Below are 16304 nucleotides of genomic sequence, written 5' to 3' on the forward strand. Positions count from 1 at the left end.
GATAATTTTATTTAAAATTGAAAAGATGGAGGGAAGTTGATGCATGGGAAATGAATGGATGCACCATTTCCCTCTCTGGCTTCCACCGCCCCACAGTAAGGCCTGATGAATGGGCATAATACCCATTCTAAACGGTTACATCCCATGCATATGAATCTTTTGGTATACTATAAATCAAGTGGCATCAACCCCTCCTAATACAGTAACACATCCAACGAATTTCTCTCTCTCTCGCTCTTGTTTTTTCCTATTCTTTTGTTATTAACAGAGAAAAAACTTTATATTATCAAGTCATTTTGATTTTCGGAGTCCATTATTTTGGCATTAGAGTGTTCACGATTTTGGTCAAGGCATGCATACTTTGAACCAAGATAGTTGCTAAGACTTCATCATATCCTGAAGACATAATTCCTGACCCGTTGTGTACTCGTGGTTTATACCAGAAGGGGGCGAATTACTGTCTAAAAGAATCAATATAATCGAGCTTTGAAGTTTCGTGTATAACAACATCATATTTCTGTTTTCATTTCAAATTAGTAGTAACAACAATTTTCCAACAACAATGATACATCGTATCAAAGTTGTAGTGAGAAGAGTCGGAGATCTAATTGAGTTCATTCCATTGATTACTTTGGATTCTGCAAGTTAGTAGCTTAGTTGGTTTCTTTTTTTTGTTTTAAACAGAAACAATCCGAAATAAAAAATGAAAGAAACCAATTCTTGTTTTTTCTTTTTAATAGAGTGGTGGTGTGATAGTGATAATATTCAATGTGGATGTCTTCTGCCGATAGTGGTGATGGTATGATGGTGATAATATTGAATGTGGTCTGACGATAGTGGTGGTCGTGTAGATGGTGGGGTGGTTGTAGTGTTGGGTGTTAGAGATAGAAGTGTAGATTGAATTAGAGAGAAGAGAGCTGAGTGTATTGAGAGTGTAAGAATAACATGACCAGGGTTATAATAGTCTTTTCATAGTTTTCTGTTTTCTGTTATGATGAGTGGGAAAGTTTGTTACTTGGAGAACAAACTTTCTCTATCTCTATAACTGTTTTCATTTTCTCTCTCTATACTTGTCCATAAAAGGAGCTACTCACTCCTTGATCAAATAATAAGAAATAACATCTTCTCTCTCTATCTGTTCTTCATTTCTTACATGGTAACAGAGCTTCTAGGTTTTCAATTTGCTTCCGCACCTAAAACTTAGAGAGAGAAATAATCGAGTTCATGGCGTCGTCTTCATTATCTTTGCAACCTTTAACATTCAATATCACTAATTTCATCTCAATCAAACTCGATGAGAATAACTTTCTGGTTTGGCGTGATCAATTCGAATAAATTTTGATTAGTAATGGTCTAATCGGATATGTTGATGGATCGATTTTACAACCTGAAACTTCCAATATCGATTCAGAAGGAAAAGAGATCAACAATCCAGTTTTTCAAACTTGGCGAAAATATGATCATTATATTAAATCTTGTCTAAAAGCAACTTTCTCAGACTCAATTTCAGCTGATGTTCTAGGTCTTCCAACTTCGAACAAGATCTGGAGCTATTTGAATGGGGTTTATGCTGAGGAGTTTGAAGCAAAACAAGATTTTCTTCGCAGACAAATTCAAAATATTCAGAGAGGTAATGCTTCTATTAATGATTATCTTCGAAGAATCAAATCATTAGCTGATTCCTTAGCTTCTGTTAATGATAAAGTTTCTAAGAAAGAAATGATTCGTATCATTTTAGCTGGATTAGGCAAGAAGTTCAGTCAATATGGTATAGCTATTGATAATAGAACGGATCGTATTCATTTTCCTGAATTAAGATCGAAGCTACTTCATCATGAACAATGGCTTCTTTCTCAAGAAACTGTTGAACAAACATCTTATTATGTAAATTAAAGTTCAACACGAAATCAAAAATCATTTAGACATGGTTCACACCAATCAAAATCAAATCGGAAACACAAAACAGTGAACTCTGATTCTGTGCAGACGAAAAGTCTTAAAAATCAGAATGAGGTTCAACACCAGACAAACTATATCACATCATCAACAACAACAGTCTAGGCATCCACTTATGAATAAGAAGGCAGTAAACTTTGATTTCACTTCAATTCCTTGTGGTATTTGTCATAAGTGGGGTCATTTAGAAAGCAAGTGCAGATTCAGATATACACCTTCAATACCTCTGAATTCTCAAAGCTTTGCTGGTCTTCATATTGAAGATAACAATAATCCTTCACCTCTGAGTGGAGAAGATAATGCAGAATCATCTCAAGAGGAATGTAATGTTGCTATTGAAGAGTGTCATATAGCTATTACCACTATTGCATCTTCAAAAATCTGGCTTGCTGACTCAGGAGCTTCTAGCCATATGACAAATGATCCTCAGGTACTGACTCAAACCTCTCCTTATTTTGGTCATGAGTCGGTTATGGTTGGCAGTGGTTCTTCAATACCTATTGTGTGTACTGGTAATACAAAATTAAATGCCTCGGATCATGAATTTGATTTACACAATATATTAATAGTTCCTCAGTTAAAGAAGAATCTATTATTTATTGCAAAATTCACAAAGGACAATGATTGTTCTGTTGAGTTATTTCCATGGGGCTATAGCATCAAAGATCTATTATCTAGTGATGTTCTTACAGAAGGTTCAATGATAAATAATCTCTATCCTATTGAGTGCCACTCTGAAGATGTTCCATTGGGACTCAGTGTTGTTTTGACAGCTTCTCCCTCCTTATGGCATAACAGACTTGGCCACACTGCTAGAGGTGTATTAGAGAAACTAAACTCCAAAAGTCTTATTCAATTAGACTCAACAGATTTTGTTAAGGTTTGTCACTCTTGTCAATTAGGCAAAAGTAAGTGTCAGCTTTTCTCTCAATCCACTAGCAGTTCCTCCTTTCCACTTGAGATGATTCACTGTGATGTTTGGGGTTCAGCTCCTGTAGAAACAGTTAATGGAGCAAGATATTATATTTTATTTGTTGATGACTTTAGCAAGTGTTTCTGGATTTATCCTATGAGGCAAAGATCAGATAGTGCGGATTGCTTTAAAAAGTTTAAAACTGCATATGAAAAACTTCTCTCTACCTCTATTAAGATTTTTCAGAGTGATGGAGCACCTGAACTTTCAAAGGGTGAGTTCAAGAAATATTTGGATGAGAATGGTATTTTGTTGAGATGTTCCTGTCCTTATACACCTCAGCAGAATGGTACTACTGAGAGAAAGAACATACAGATTACTGAGGTGGGTAATACTTTTTCATTTCAAGCATCTCTTCCAAAATCATATTGGTTTGATGCCTTTGAGGCAGCTACTTATGTTATCAATAGGCTACCTTCAAAGGTTCTTGATCAAAATTCTCCTTATGAGGTACTTTTCTCCCATCCTCCTGATTACTCTTTTTTAAACGTATTTCGCCGCACTTGCTATCCTCATTTAGCATCAACTACACAAGATAAACTATCCCCCAAATTTGTGAAATGTGTGTTTTTGGGGTTATAGCTTAACTCACAAAGGGTACAATTGTCTTGATCCTCACAGTTCTAGAATTTATATTTCAAGACATGTGATTCTTGATGAGGAGTCCTTCCTTTTTGCTGAGCAACATGTTTCTCTTCATCCTATACAGTCTACTTCTGAATCAACACAGGTGGTTTTACCATTTGTCACTTCTAAGTCACTTACACCATATAAACCTATTCCTCAAACTCTGCCTCAGGCTCCTCCCTCTTCATCCTTTTTAAATTCAGTACATCAAACAGGTGAATGTAATACTGTTACCCCTTATTCTTCTTTCATAAATATTGCTCCTGTGCAATCTATGACAACTAGATCAAAGACTTGTGCTCTAAAGCCTATAAATTTATCAGATTTTGTCACATATTATTTTGTGTGTCATCCTTTGCCTCAGTGTTATCTGGCTTTACTTGAGCTGCCTTCAGATCCCACTTGCTTTACTCAGGCTTCAAAGTATCCTGAATGGATGCAAGCAATGAAGGAGGAGATTGAAGCTTTACAACATAATAATACCTGATCTTTGGTTCCTAAGAAGGAGTTTCTGAATATCTTGGGCTGCAAATGGGTTTTTAAGACAAAACTCAAGTCAGATGGTACTATAGAAAGATACAAGGCTCAACTTGTTGCCAAGGGGTTTCATCAGCTTGATGGTCTTGACTATTCTGAAACCTTCACCCTAGTTGTGAAGTCTTGTACCATTAGAGTTGTTCTTACCATTGCTGTGATAAATCAATTGTCTATCAAACAGTTGGATTTATCAAATGCATTCTTGCATGGTGTATTAAATGAGGATGTTTTTATGGTACAACCTCCTGGATTTACTAATGTATTCAAGAAGGATTGGGTTTGTCATCTTCATAAATCCTTATATTGTCTTAAGCAGGCCCCAAGAGCCTGGTACACAAGGTTTGCTTCCTTTTTGTTGGACTTTGGCTTTCAGAAGAGCGCAATAGACCATTCAATGTTTGTGTTTCAGACCGCAGGTGCTACATTGGTATTGCTTCTCTATGTAGATGACATAATCCTTACTGGCTCATCTACTGACTTGATAAAGTCATTGATACATTCACTCCACAGTGAGTTTTCCATGAAAGATTTGGGAGACTTACATTATTTTCTGGGAATTAAAGTTACCAATGTTTCCTCATCTGAGTTGTTACTTACTCAAAATAAGTATACTTTAGAGTTACTTCAGAAAGCTCAGCTTCTTGAATCAAAACCTATTGCTACTCCAATTCCTTTTGGAAAGAGGCTCTCTCAGGTTGATGGTGTTCTTTTAGAAGATCCTACCCATTATAGAAGTCTTGTTGGTGGTCTTCAGTAGTTAACCATGACAAGACCAGATATAGCCCTTGGGGTAAACTATGTGGCTCAGTTTTTAAGGAACCAAGAGTTGTTCATCTTCAGATGGTTAAAAGAATCTTCAGATATATAAAAGGTTCTCTTGGTTCTGGTATTTCGATTAAGTCAGGTGATATCACTTCTCTTACTGCTTACAGTGATTCAGATTGGGTTGGTTGCTCTGATTTGAAAAGACCTACATGTGGCTATTGTATGTTTCTTGGTCATACATTGGTAGCTTGGTGTTCTAAGAAACAACCTACTGTGGCTCGATCTAGCACAGAGGCAGAATACAAGGCTCTAGTTGTTGCTTCTTCTGAGTTATTATGGCTTTCCTATGTTCTGACTGAATTGGGCATCTTTGTTAAAAAGCCATTTGTGCTGAAATGTGATAATCTTGGGGCTCGTCACTTGGCTACCAATCCAGTGTTCCATGCTCGAGCTAAGCATGTGGAGATTGACTACCATTTTGTTAGAGACTTGGTGTCATCTGGGGTGCTTCAGCTGGACTTTGTTCCTTCACATCACCGAATTGTTGATGTGTTCACTAAGGGTCTATCTAATCCTCTGTTTCTATCTCTTATCAACAATATGATTAAGTTTTCCCCTTCCTCAGCTTGAGGGGGAGTATTAGAGATAGAAGTGTAGATTGAATTAGAGAGAAGAAAGCTGATTGTGAGTGTCAGAATAACATGACCAGGGTTATAATGGTCTTTTCATGGTTTTCAGTTTTCAGTTATGATGAGTGGTAAAGTTTGTTACTTGGAGAACAAACTTTCTCTTTTCTCTATTAGGCCATGTTTGGCACGCGGGAATCGCGTGGGAATGGAATGTGATTCCTGGGAATCACATTCCCGACTATGTTTGGCTCACGGGAATGCAGGGGGAATCCTATTCCCGGAGGAATGGGATTCCCCCTAAATGGAGTAATAGCAAACCTAGGGAGGGGGTGGGTTTGTGATTCCCATTCCCGGGAATGATTTGATTTAATATTTCCGGACAAAACAATCCTTGATAAAATATTAGAATGACTAATATTAAAATCGTCATTCTCATAATATTTTTATTAAAAAATTAAAAACCTAGGGTTTCAACCACCACCATAGCAACACACTCTATCTCTCTCTCTCTCCCACCCACTCTCTCGCTCGAACGTAACTCTCCATCTCTCTCTTCATATCTCTAGTTTTATTTCTTCTCTCTTGCTCCTTGTTCATTAAAAATTGATTTCATAACGTTTAAAAAAAATTAGTCGAGACCTTATTTATTTTAAATAAATCTTTAAATACAACTTAAATTAGTGTATTACGTTACTATTTCATATCTATAACTTTGAATAGAGAATACTGATTAAAATATATAACAAAGTTGACTTATAATTTTTTAAGTAAAAGGATATAACCGGACTTTCGTAAAAAAGTACATTCCTATTCCTACACAAACCAAACAACAAGTTAGGAATCCATCGGGAATGGAATTCCTATTCCTGGTCGAACCAAACATTAAACCAAAATAATCTGATTCTCGGGAATCGCATTACGAGAATGTGATTCCCGGGAATGACATTTCATTCCCGCGTGCCAAACATGGCCTTACTGTTTTCATTTTCTCTCTTTGTACTTGTCTATAAAAGGAGCTACTCACTCCTTGATCAAATAATAAGAAACAACAACTTCTCTCTCTATCTGTTCTTCATTTCTTACACTGGGGATATAGTAATGGCGGTGGTGCTTGTGGAAGTGGAGGTATGGTCGTAGTAATGGTGTTGGTTTAGTAATTGTGGTGGTGAGGGTAGTTGTGGTTCTATAGTCATAGTGGGAGGTGGTGGTTGTGGTGACCACGGGCGAGCCCGCTGTCACGGAGTAAAGTTTCGGCCTATACTTTATCACCGTGCGGCACTTGTCTTAGCACAAGGCTAAGCCTTCTCCACTAAGATGCCTAAGTAACCTTGACTTATTAGGCAAGTTCCAACACTATGACTCCAAGAAAAGGAAGCTATCAAAGTAAGCACAAACTTGAGAGAAGATGATCTTTGTTGATGAAACTTAAAGGTTACAAGAAAGCTTTTAGGCACAACTCCCAAGTCACTCAATCTCTCTCTAACACTTCTTGAATCCTTGCTTGGATGCCTTACAAATGAGGGGTGATCCCCTATTTATACTAGTTCCTATATACAATGGATGGCTAGGATTTACCCACATGTAACACATCTAATGGTGATGGAAATCTCTAGATTACTTGGGCTCCAAGTATCTCTAGGAAATATCTCCTTGCCAATCTCTAGAAAACTCCTTGGGCTGGGCCAAAGAGTGCACAAAATGAGGCATCCAACTATGCACAAAGCTGCCTGGCCCATTCTTGCTGTTTGGCTAAGTCTGGATGCTGTTTGGGGCTGCTGTTGTAAGCTTGAATAGTTGCTGTCCGGCCCAAATAGGCTGCTGCCTGGTGCTCAAAAATGGGTCAAAATGAGTGGGCTGTGACATTCTCCCCCACTTAAGCCGCGGACGTCCTCGTCGCGATATCCTCGTGGTACTTGCCAATAAGGTCCTTGTGTTGCCATAGGGCGTCTTCATGCTCCCAGCTTGCTTCACTATCGGGTAGCCCCTTCCATCGTACTAAGTACTCCTTGTAGATGCGCCCGGCTCTGGAAATCCGCCTATGAGACTCAATGCTTTCTACCTCTTTGTCAAACGAGGTAGTCATGGTGACAGGTGCTCTGCTGCTTTGGCCTCTGGTTGCATCTTCTGGATCTACATGATAAGGCTTTAGGCAGCTCACATGAAAGACGGGATGGATTTTGAGATGTGCTGGAAGTTCCAACTTATAAGACGCCTTCCCGACTTTCTTTAGTATAGGGAATGGTCCCTCATACCTCCTTATCAACCCCTTGTGTACCTTTCTGAGGGACTTGAACTGATTTTGATTGAACTTGAGCATTACTAAGTCTCCATCCTGGAACTCCAGAGGACGCCTCTTTTGATCGGCCCATTTCTTCATCTTCTTGGCTGCCTTCTCTAAGTATGACCTTGCAACGTCGAGTTCCTCTTGCCATCCTTTGGCGACTCGATAAGCTGCCGGGCTAGCTCCTCCATACCCACCTGCAACAGTATGAGGAGTAAGTGGCTGTTGGCCTATAGCCAACTCGAAAGGACTATGCCCAGTGGATTCACTCTTCTGCAAGTTATAGCTAAACTGGGCGATGTCCAAGAGCTCCACCCAATTCCTTTGGTTGGCGGTCACAAAATGCCTTAAGTATAACTCCAACAATGCATTGACCCGTTCCGTCTGGCCATCGGTTTGAGGATGGAAGCTCGTAGAAAAGCTCAACTCCGACCCAAGTAGCCTGAATATCTCGGTCCAAAACTTCCCGGTGAACCTTGGGTCTCGGTCGCTTACTATGTTGGCTGGGACACCCCAATACTTCACGACATGCTTGACAAATAACCGTGCTGCCTGTTCTGCTGTGCAATCAACTGGGGCAGCTATGAAAGTTGCATATTTTGTGAATCTGTCCACCACCACTAGAATGGAACCCAAACCATCAACTTTTGGTAAGGCAGATATGAAATCCAAAGAAACACTTGCCCATGGTTTTTCAGCAATGGGAAGTGGCTCCAACAGTCCCGCCGCCTTCTTCTGTTCCACCTTATCTTGTTGACATATAAGGCAGGTTCTCACATATGCATCTATGTCATCCTTCATCCTGGGCCAATAATATTTAAGCTCGAGCAAGGCCATGGTTCTCCTTTGGCCAGGGTGTCCAGCCCACTTGCTATCATGGCACTCCCTTATGAGTGCTCTCCGGAGATCACCAACCATTGGCACATAAAGTTGGTTCCTCCTGGTGAAGAGAAGACCATTATACATCATGAATTTCTTGGTCTTCCTCTCTAAGGATGCCTGTATAAGTCCTTTAGCATGGGGATCTTGTTGAAGACCCTCTCTAATTCGCTCCAAGATGGTAGAGTCTGGCTTACTAACTGCTGCATGGAACTCCATGGATGCAAGTTCGGCTTTTCTGCTTAGTGCATCAGCTACATTGTTGGTGCGTCCGGGCTTGTACTCCATCTTCATATCAAACTCGGCCAAGAAATCCTGCCATCTTGCTTGCTTGGGACTTAGCTTCTTCTGAGTTTGGAAGTAGCTTGTTGCCACATTATCAGTGTAGATGGTGAAGGAAGTCCCCAATAGATAGTGCCTCCAAGTCCTTAGACAATGCACTACGGCAGTCATTTCCTTCTCTTGCACTGTGTACCGCCTCTCCGTGTCATTGAGCTTCCGGCTTTCATAGGCAATGGGATGGCCTTCCTGCATAAGAACACCTCCTATGGCAAAGTCAGAAGCATCAGTATGTACCTCATATGGCAGCAAATGGTTTGGCAACTTAAGAACAGGCTCCTTTATTATTGCATGCTTGAGATCATCAAAGGCTGCTTGGCACTCGTCCGTCCATGACCAAGCATGGTTCTTCTTTAGAAGATCCGTCAAAGGGGCGGCCCTTTTTGAATACCCTTCAATGAATCTCCTGTAGTAGTTCACAAGGCCCAAGAAGGACCTAAGCTGAGTTACTTTGGTTGGCTCCTCCCAACCTTGGATGGCCTGCACCTTCTTGCCATCCATCCAAATCTTCCCATCCCCAATCCAATGTCCAAGAAAGGACACCTTGGTAGAAGCAAATGAGCACTTCTCCCTTTTGACAAAGAGAGAGTTCTCCCTTAAGACTCGGAAGACAATTCGTAGGTGGTCGATGTGCTCCTCCATAGTCCGGCTATATATAACAATGTCATCGAGATATACTACTACGAACTTGTCTAAGTATGGGTGGAATACCTTGTTCATTAAAGTGCAAAATGTAGCTGGAGCATTTGTTAGGCCAAAAGGCATCACAAGGAATTCATAAGCTCCGTACCTGGTGACGCACGTAGTCTTTGGTTCATCTCCTTCGGCTATCCTGACTTGATAGTATCCCGATCTCAAGTTAAGTTTGGAAAAGACCTTGACGCCTCCCAGTTGATCGAACAAGTCTTCCACTCGTTGGATGGGATATTTATTCTTTACTGTCACCTTGTTTAAAGCCCTATAGTCTATGCAGAGACGAAGGCTTCCATCATGCTTCTTCTGGAACAGGACCGGTGCTCCATAAGGTGACTTTGACGGCTGAATGAACCCTGCGTCTAAGAGCTCCTTGAGTTGCTTCCTTAACTCTGCCAACTCAGGTGGGGCCATTCTGTATGGTGCCAATGCAGGTGGTTTGGCCCCGGGTTCCAGCTTAATCTCATGATCCACCTCCCTCCTAGGTGGTAATTGCTTTGGTAACTCAGCGGGCATGACGTCCTTGTACTCTGTAAGGACAACATCAACCTCGAGTGGGACTAAGGCATCAGTCCCTTCATCTTCCTCCTTCAAGGTAGCCAGGAAGGTCTCTTCCCCTTTTGCAAGCCCCCTACTAAGTTGAATAGCGGAAAGAGTACCTTGCTTTGAGGCACTTCTAGTAGCTTGGACCATGCACGGACTCTTTTCATCGTTGATGCTCACCACATTGAGATATGGAATTACTGCAGCTCAGGCGGCTTCCATGAACTCTAGTCCCAACACGATTTTGAAGTCGTCCATCTCAGCTACCATGAAGTCCACTACGCCACCCCATGTGCCAATCTTTAGGGGTACGCTCCGTGCTATGCCGTGTACGGCCTTAGGTGGGGCATTCACTGACTTCATCTTACTCCGGTCTTCTTCGAACTTAAGTCCGAGCCTCTTTGCTTCTTCCGGCCTGATGAAATTGTCTGTGGCTCCGCAATCAACCATGGCTTTAGCCTCCTTCCCGTTTAATGATATGCTCACGTACATGAGGGACCTTCTCTTCTTTGGCTTGGCAGCTTCTGTCCCCTTTAGAGCATTCAAGCTGAGTGCTCCCATCTGTGGCTCATCCTCTTCTTCCTCTTCGAGATGCGGCTCCGCCTCCTTTGTGAACATGGCATTGACTTTGGTCCGGTTAGGACATTCGTATGCATAGTGATCTCCCGTGCAGATGAAGCATTTTCTGGGGCGATCTCCTCCGTTCTTCCATCGTGCCTTCCATTCTTTGGGACCTCTCTGGTTTTCCTTGGGTGCATCCTTCCTTGACTCCTTCATTGGTGGCCTCTCTCCCCCACTTTTGCTCTGACTACTCTTTGGTTTGAACTGTTCCGGCCTGCTGTACGAGTAGTCTTCTAGCTTCTCTACCGTACACAAGACTGTGGGCAGATCTTCGACACCTCTCCTTCGTAGTTCGGTTGCTGCCCAGGGATTGAGGCCATGAAGGAAGTGGTACAGCCTATCCTTCTCGTGCATATCTGGAATATCAAGCATAAGGGTGTTAAATTGTTTCACATAATCAGTGATGGTACCTGTATGCTTGAGGGTCATGAGCTTATCTCTTGCTCGGAACTCTACGTTCTCCGGGAAGAACTGCGCCTTGAACTCCTTCTTGAAGTCCTCCCATGTATCGATCCGACATAGCCCTCTCTCGACTTCCACGGTTTTGCGTCGCCACCACAGCATTGCATCCTCCACGAGGTACATGGCGGTTGCATCCACCATAGCATCCTCGTCTTCAAGATGGAGGGCCTTGAAGTACCTCTCCATGTTCCATAGGAAGTTGTCAACTTCCTTGGCACTCCTTGCTCCACTAAAGCTCATAGGGTCTGGCACCTTGACCCTAGCTCCTACTTGAGCCGAGCTACTCCCACTATTGGCCACGGCTTTCTCCATCAATAAGTATCGAGTCTTGAAGTCCTCGAACTCGGCAAGCATCTTCTCCGATGCTCTAAGCTTGCTGGCCATCTCCCTTTTCATCACATCCAATGTCGCCTCAACCGACTTCTCCATTCCATCGAATGCATCTTGTTGGCGTGATAAGATGCCGGTAACGTCATTAGCAAATTCCTCTTGCTTCTCTATACGTTCCAGCAGCATGTCTAGTTTCTCTTCAGCTGCAATCAACCTTGCCTCCATGGAAGCTTCCCTATCTCTTGACTTCTCTCGGGCAGCCCTCTTGGCTTTTGGACGTCCCTCCTGTGGAACATTCTCAATTTCACTCGACATAGTTCCGACGTGGCTCTGATACCAACTGTCACGGAGTAAAGTTTCGGCCTATACTTTATCACCGTGCGGCACTTGTCTTAGCACAAGTCTAAGCCTTCTCCACTAAGATGCCTAAGTAACCTTGACTTATTAGGCAAGTTCCAACACTATGACTCCAAGAAAAGGAAGCTATCAAAGTAAGCACAAACTTGAGAGAAGATGATCTTTGTTGATGAAACTTAAAGGTTACAAGAAAGCTTTTATGCACAACTCCGTAGTCACTCAATCTCTCTCTAACACTTCTTGAATCCTTGCTTGGATGCCTTACAAATGAGGGGTGATCCCCTATTTATACTAGTTCCTATATACAATGGATGGCTAGGATTTACCCACATGTAACACATCTAATGGTGATGGAAATCTCTAGATTACTTGGGCTCCAAGTATCTCTAGGAAATATCTCCTTGCCAATCTCTAGAAAACTCCTTGGGCTGGGCCAAAGAGTGCACAAAATGAGGCATCCAACTATGCACAAAGCTGCCTGGCCCATTCTTGCTGTTTGGCTAAGTCTGGATGCTGTTTGGGGCTGCTGTTGTAAGCTTGAATAGTTGCTGTCCGGCCCAAATAGGCTGCTGCCTGGTGCTCAAAAATGGGTCAAAATGAGTGGGCTGTGACACCGCGTACCCCCACCTGCCCAAATAAAAGCTCTCTGTGTACATAAACATTAATGGAGTGCCTATAGAATCGCTAATTTATTAAGGCCCCTGAACCATCCCAATGTTCATTTCAAAGCTCCCGTACCACTAATTTCACCCCTATAAATTACTCTGGACATTGCATAATTACACAAACTCTGAGTTATTTTCTTTTTGACTCCCTATTTTGTGACCAGTTTCTTTTTTGGCCCTCTATTTTTCGTAAATTAAAAAATAACTTTTTTTTTTAACTCCGTCTGCACACCGTTAAAGTCATTAAATTTCTTCCAAGAATACCCGTGCGTGTCAGCATGCACTTCTAAATACACAATTTCCTTTTCCATAACTTTCTCTGTCTATAACCCACTGTACCATTTCATTTTCTCTATCTTTAGAATTTTAATTTGTAGATTTCTTTCTCTAAATAGTTCTTCAGCAAGAGCTATCATTATCTTAATCACCGCCAAGGAAATTAATGAACACATTGAGTTTGAATTATTCTAGAAGTGGACAAATTAGGTTTCCAATGCAAGAAAGACATAGAAAAATGAAGATGAGATCCAAAGGAAGAAGATCAAATTAAAAAGTATACTTTTCCTGGTAAGATATTCTGGTATACCAAAGTAGAAGAGCCACGCACGCACCTTCTGGAACACAGTTCAGTCATTTCTGCATGTATAAACACCCTACCCTGCTCAGTCTCTCTCTACTTTCTCTCTCTACTGCTGCAAATAATTCATTGTTTTTCTTCTTATTGTTTGATTTTAAAAAAACTGTATTTGGAGGCTGAAGAACTAGATTTATTGAAGTAACTAAGTGATGTTATTATTCAATTCAATGTTTAAGTCATTGAGAAATTGAACGAATCAGTAACTGGTATATAGGCCTTTTGATTCCTTATATATTGTTAGTTCAAAAGATGCAATTTTTATACATTATGTAATAGTGGGTTTGAAATAAAATTATGGGTTCAGATCAAGATCTCAAAGGGTAGTTGAAGAAGATTTGAGAGTGAAAATTGCTGATGTTTTGAAAGAAAGTTGTTGGAAGAGATGATTTGTTTCCATACTAGGCATGACCCGTGCCTCCGGCACCAATGATTTCATATAGGAATGTATATTAATTACAAACCCAAAAGTAGAAAACAAGAATCAAGATCGGGTCAAATGACAATTACAAAATGTAGGTACAGATATCTTAAAATAGATTTTAAAACAAACAGAAAAATAACCATGTTTATACTATACTTCTTCTTAGATTATCAAGTATTGTAAGAAGTTATCTGAGTGTTTATACAATATCTTCTTCTCTAATTATTTGTGAGACAAAGTTATTGGAATACCATTCTCTCACCCCATTTGCCCTCTCTGTATTAACCATTAAAATGATATTCAAGTATATGTTAAAGAAAATCAGCAGAAGAAGAGTTGATCCATTTAACTAATAAAAACTCGCATGGAAGATATTAAGGTTCATGTTACGATCCAATAATTTTTTTAAATAAGGTTGGAAGAAATAAATTATCTTTGTAGGTTGTTTTACCAAAAAATGATCTGAATGATTTTGAATCAAATAACAAACAAGATTTCAGAGACGTTGTGGATTAGATTGAAGAAGAGATTAGAATGTGTTTTCGTCTTAATAATGTTTTGTATCAAATGATCTGAATGATTTTGTATCAGCATTACCGATTCCAATTCCTGAATTATATAGTAAAGCAGAGACAATAATATTGTTTCTCGTTCCCTTTTATAAGAGTATAAGAGACAACATGGTTTGGGTGGAAAGTTAACGGCAAACATCTTTGTTAAAAAATTGATGCAAGTAACATGGATTTTTTCATATTCACTGATTAATAAGGGAAAAATAATTTTCATTGATTAATAAGGAACACTGACCTGCAACTCAATGTACAAAATTTGAGAGACTTGCCAATGAGAGTTCAAGGGAATATCCGTTGTTAGACTTGTTGTGTTTATATGCAATCTTAGTTGTGGATGTGATGTTTAAATAGATTTAGAAGAAGATGAAGATGACATTAAATTTCATTTGAAGATTAAAAGTGAGAGTTTCTATAGGAGATGAGGGGTTTGATTTTGAGATACAAATGAAGATAAATGGTTTCAATGGATCATGGATGGTTAAAGTTAATAGTTTTCATATTCGAAATAGCTCTCCTCTTTTCAAATTCCAAATAGTTGTCCTAGTAAGCATGAAATATTAATTTTGTCCTAGTCACCTAGCATTCATTTTGTCCCAGTCAGCAAAACACGTTCTGTTTTGTTATATAGATGATCGACATTAATATACTGTATGTTTGTTGTATTCTCTCTCTAGAAAAAATTATATCAAGCCAGAACTTTGATCCATCAAATTAAACTTCTATTTCTCTTTTCAAAATTTGTTTTTTTTTGTTTCTATTTAGAAGGAAATGGAGGTGATGATTCTCTTCTGAAATAATCGACAATGATTATACTGTGCGATCGTTGTATTTTCTCTGTATACTGATTCATTTAAATCATAAAAATATTTCAATTTTTCATAATATTGTATTGATTGGTTTGAAGATTAAAAGTAATTATGGAGGTGAAGCTTCTTTCCCCAAATTATCAACAATTATTATAACTGTGTGATTATTGTAGCTTCTCTCTCTCATTCTAGAAAGAAAGAATCTATTAAGCCAAATGATATTGTCCAAGAGAATCTATTAAGCCAAATGATATTGTCGAATCCTACTAGTGACACTGATACATGAAAGGTTTCTAATAAGAGAGAGGGAGAGAGAACGAGAGAGTTTAGAGAGAGAAGAAGTTGGAGATTTTTTGTTGTCACAAGAATAAATTCAGACGGGAAACAAAAAGAATAAAGTTAGAGAAAGAAGAAGAATCTTTTTGAGAACAAGAAGAAGGAGAAATTTAGAGTGAAAAAAAAAGAACCAAGGAAGAAAGAAGCAATTAATTTTAGATGAATGATAATTAGGGAAACCAAAAATTGAAGAGTCAAAGTTAACTAACGATTTTATAAAAGGGAGTTATTTTTGAATTAACGAAAAATAGGGGGCCAAAAAGAAAGGTGGTCACAAACTAGGGGCCAAAAAGAAAAATTGATGTAGAACGCAGCGGAATTTAAGAATAAAATAAACTAATACGAAGAACGATAAAATAACGATTAAATAACTCTAAATAACTGTAAACTCGATTAAACTTGATTGGGTTTTCTCTTCAACATGGGAATAATGGACAAACTAGATATCCTTTTATAGGATTCTGGACTTTCCTAGATAGACTTGAATTAGACTTTCCTAAATAAATAAAATACTGCAACTTCCTATATAACTAGACTAAAATCTGGACCTTTCCAATTATTGGACATACTAAAATAACATAATTTCCTAAACCTAAATTCTCTAATAATCATACTAAAATTGGGACTTCCTAAGGCTACTCTCCATGGCCGGATGGCCCATGGCCCGGTTTAGTCATGGAAAAAGCCTCCACGCCGGGTGCCCCTGCATCAGCATCCCCTTCTCCCAAGAGGTTCGTCCCGAACCGTTTGATGAATAAAATAACGTAATGCATCAGCAAACGGTGAACTCTGTTATGGCGATCCGTAATTCCCACTTTGTTCGACATTTGCCGGAATTTCGAAGAAGAATAAGGACCAAAACACCAACTTCATAC

The 16304-nt window shown here is 39.7% G+C and overlaps 2 pseudogenes; one reads left to right on the plus strand and one right to left on the minus strand.

Moving 5' to 3' along the window:
* Positions 1-14431: 14431 nt before the first annotated feature.
* Positions 14432-16304, minus strand: part of LOC147550575 (amidophosphoribosyltransferase 1, chloroplastic-like) — a 32637-nt pseudogene continuing 30764 nt past the window's right edge.
* On the plus strand, positions 15056-15137 carry LOC147550576 (small nucleolar RNA Z103; annotated as a pseudogene).

Source organism: Eschscholzia californica, unplaced genomic scaffold, assembly GCF_041429995.1.
Source record: "Eschscholzia californica isolate CP2 unplaced genomic scaffold, dmEscCali1.0.p SCAF_3, whole genome shotgun sequence".
NCBI lineage: Eukaryota > Viridiplantae > Streptophyta > Magnoliopsida > Ranunculales > Papaveraceae > Eschscholzia > Eschscholzia californica.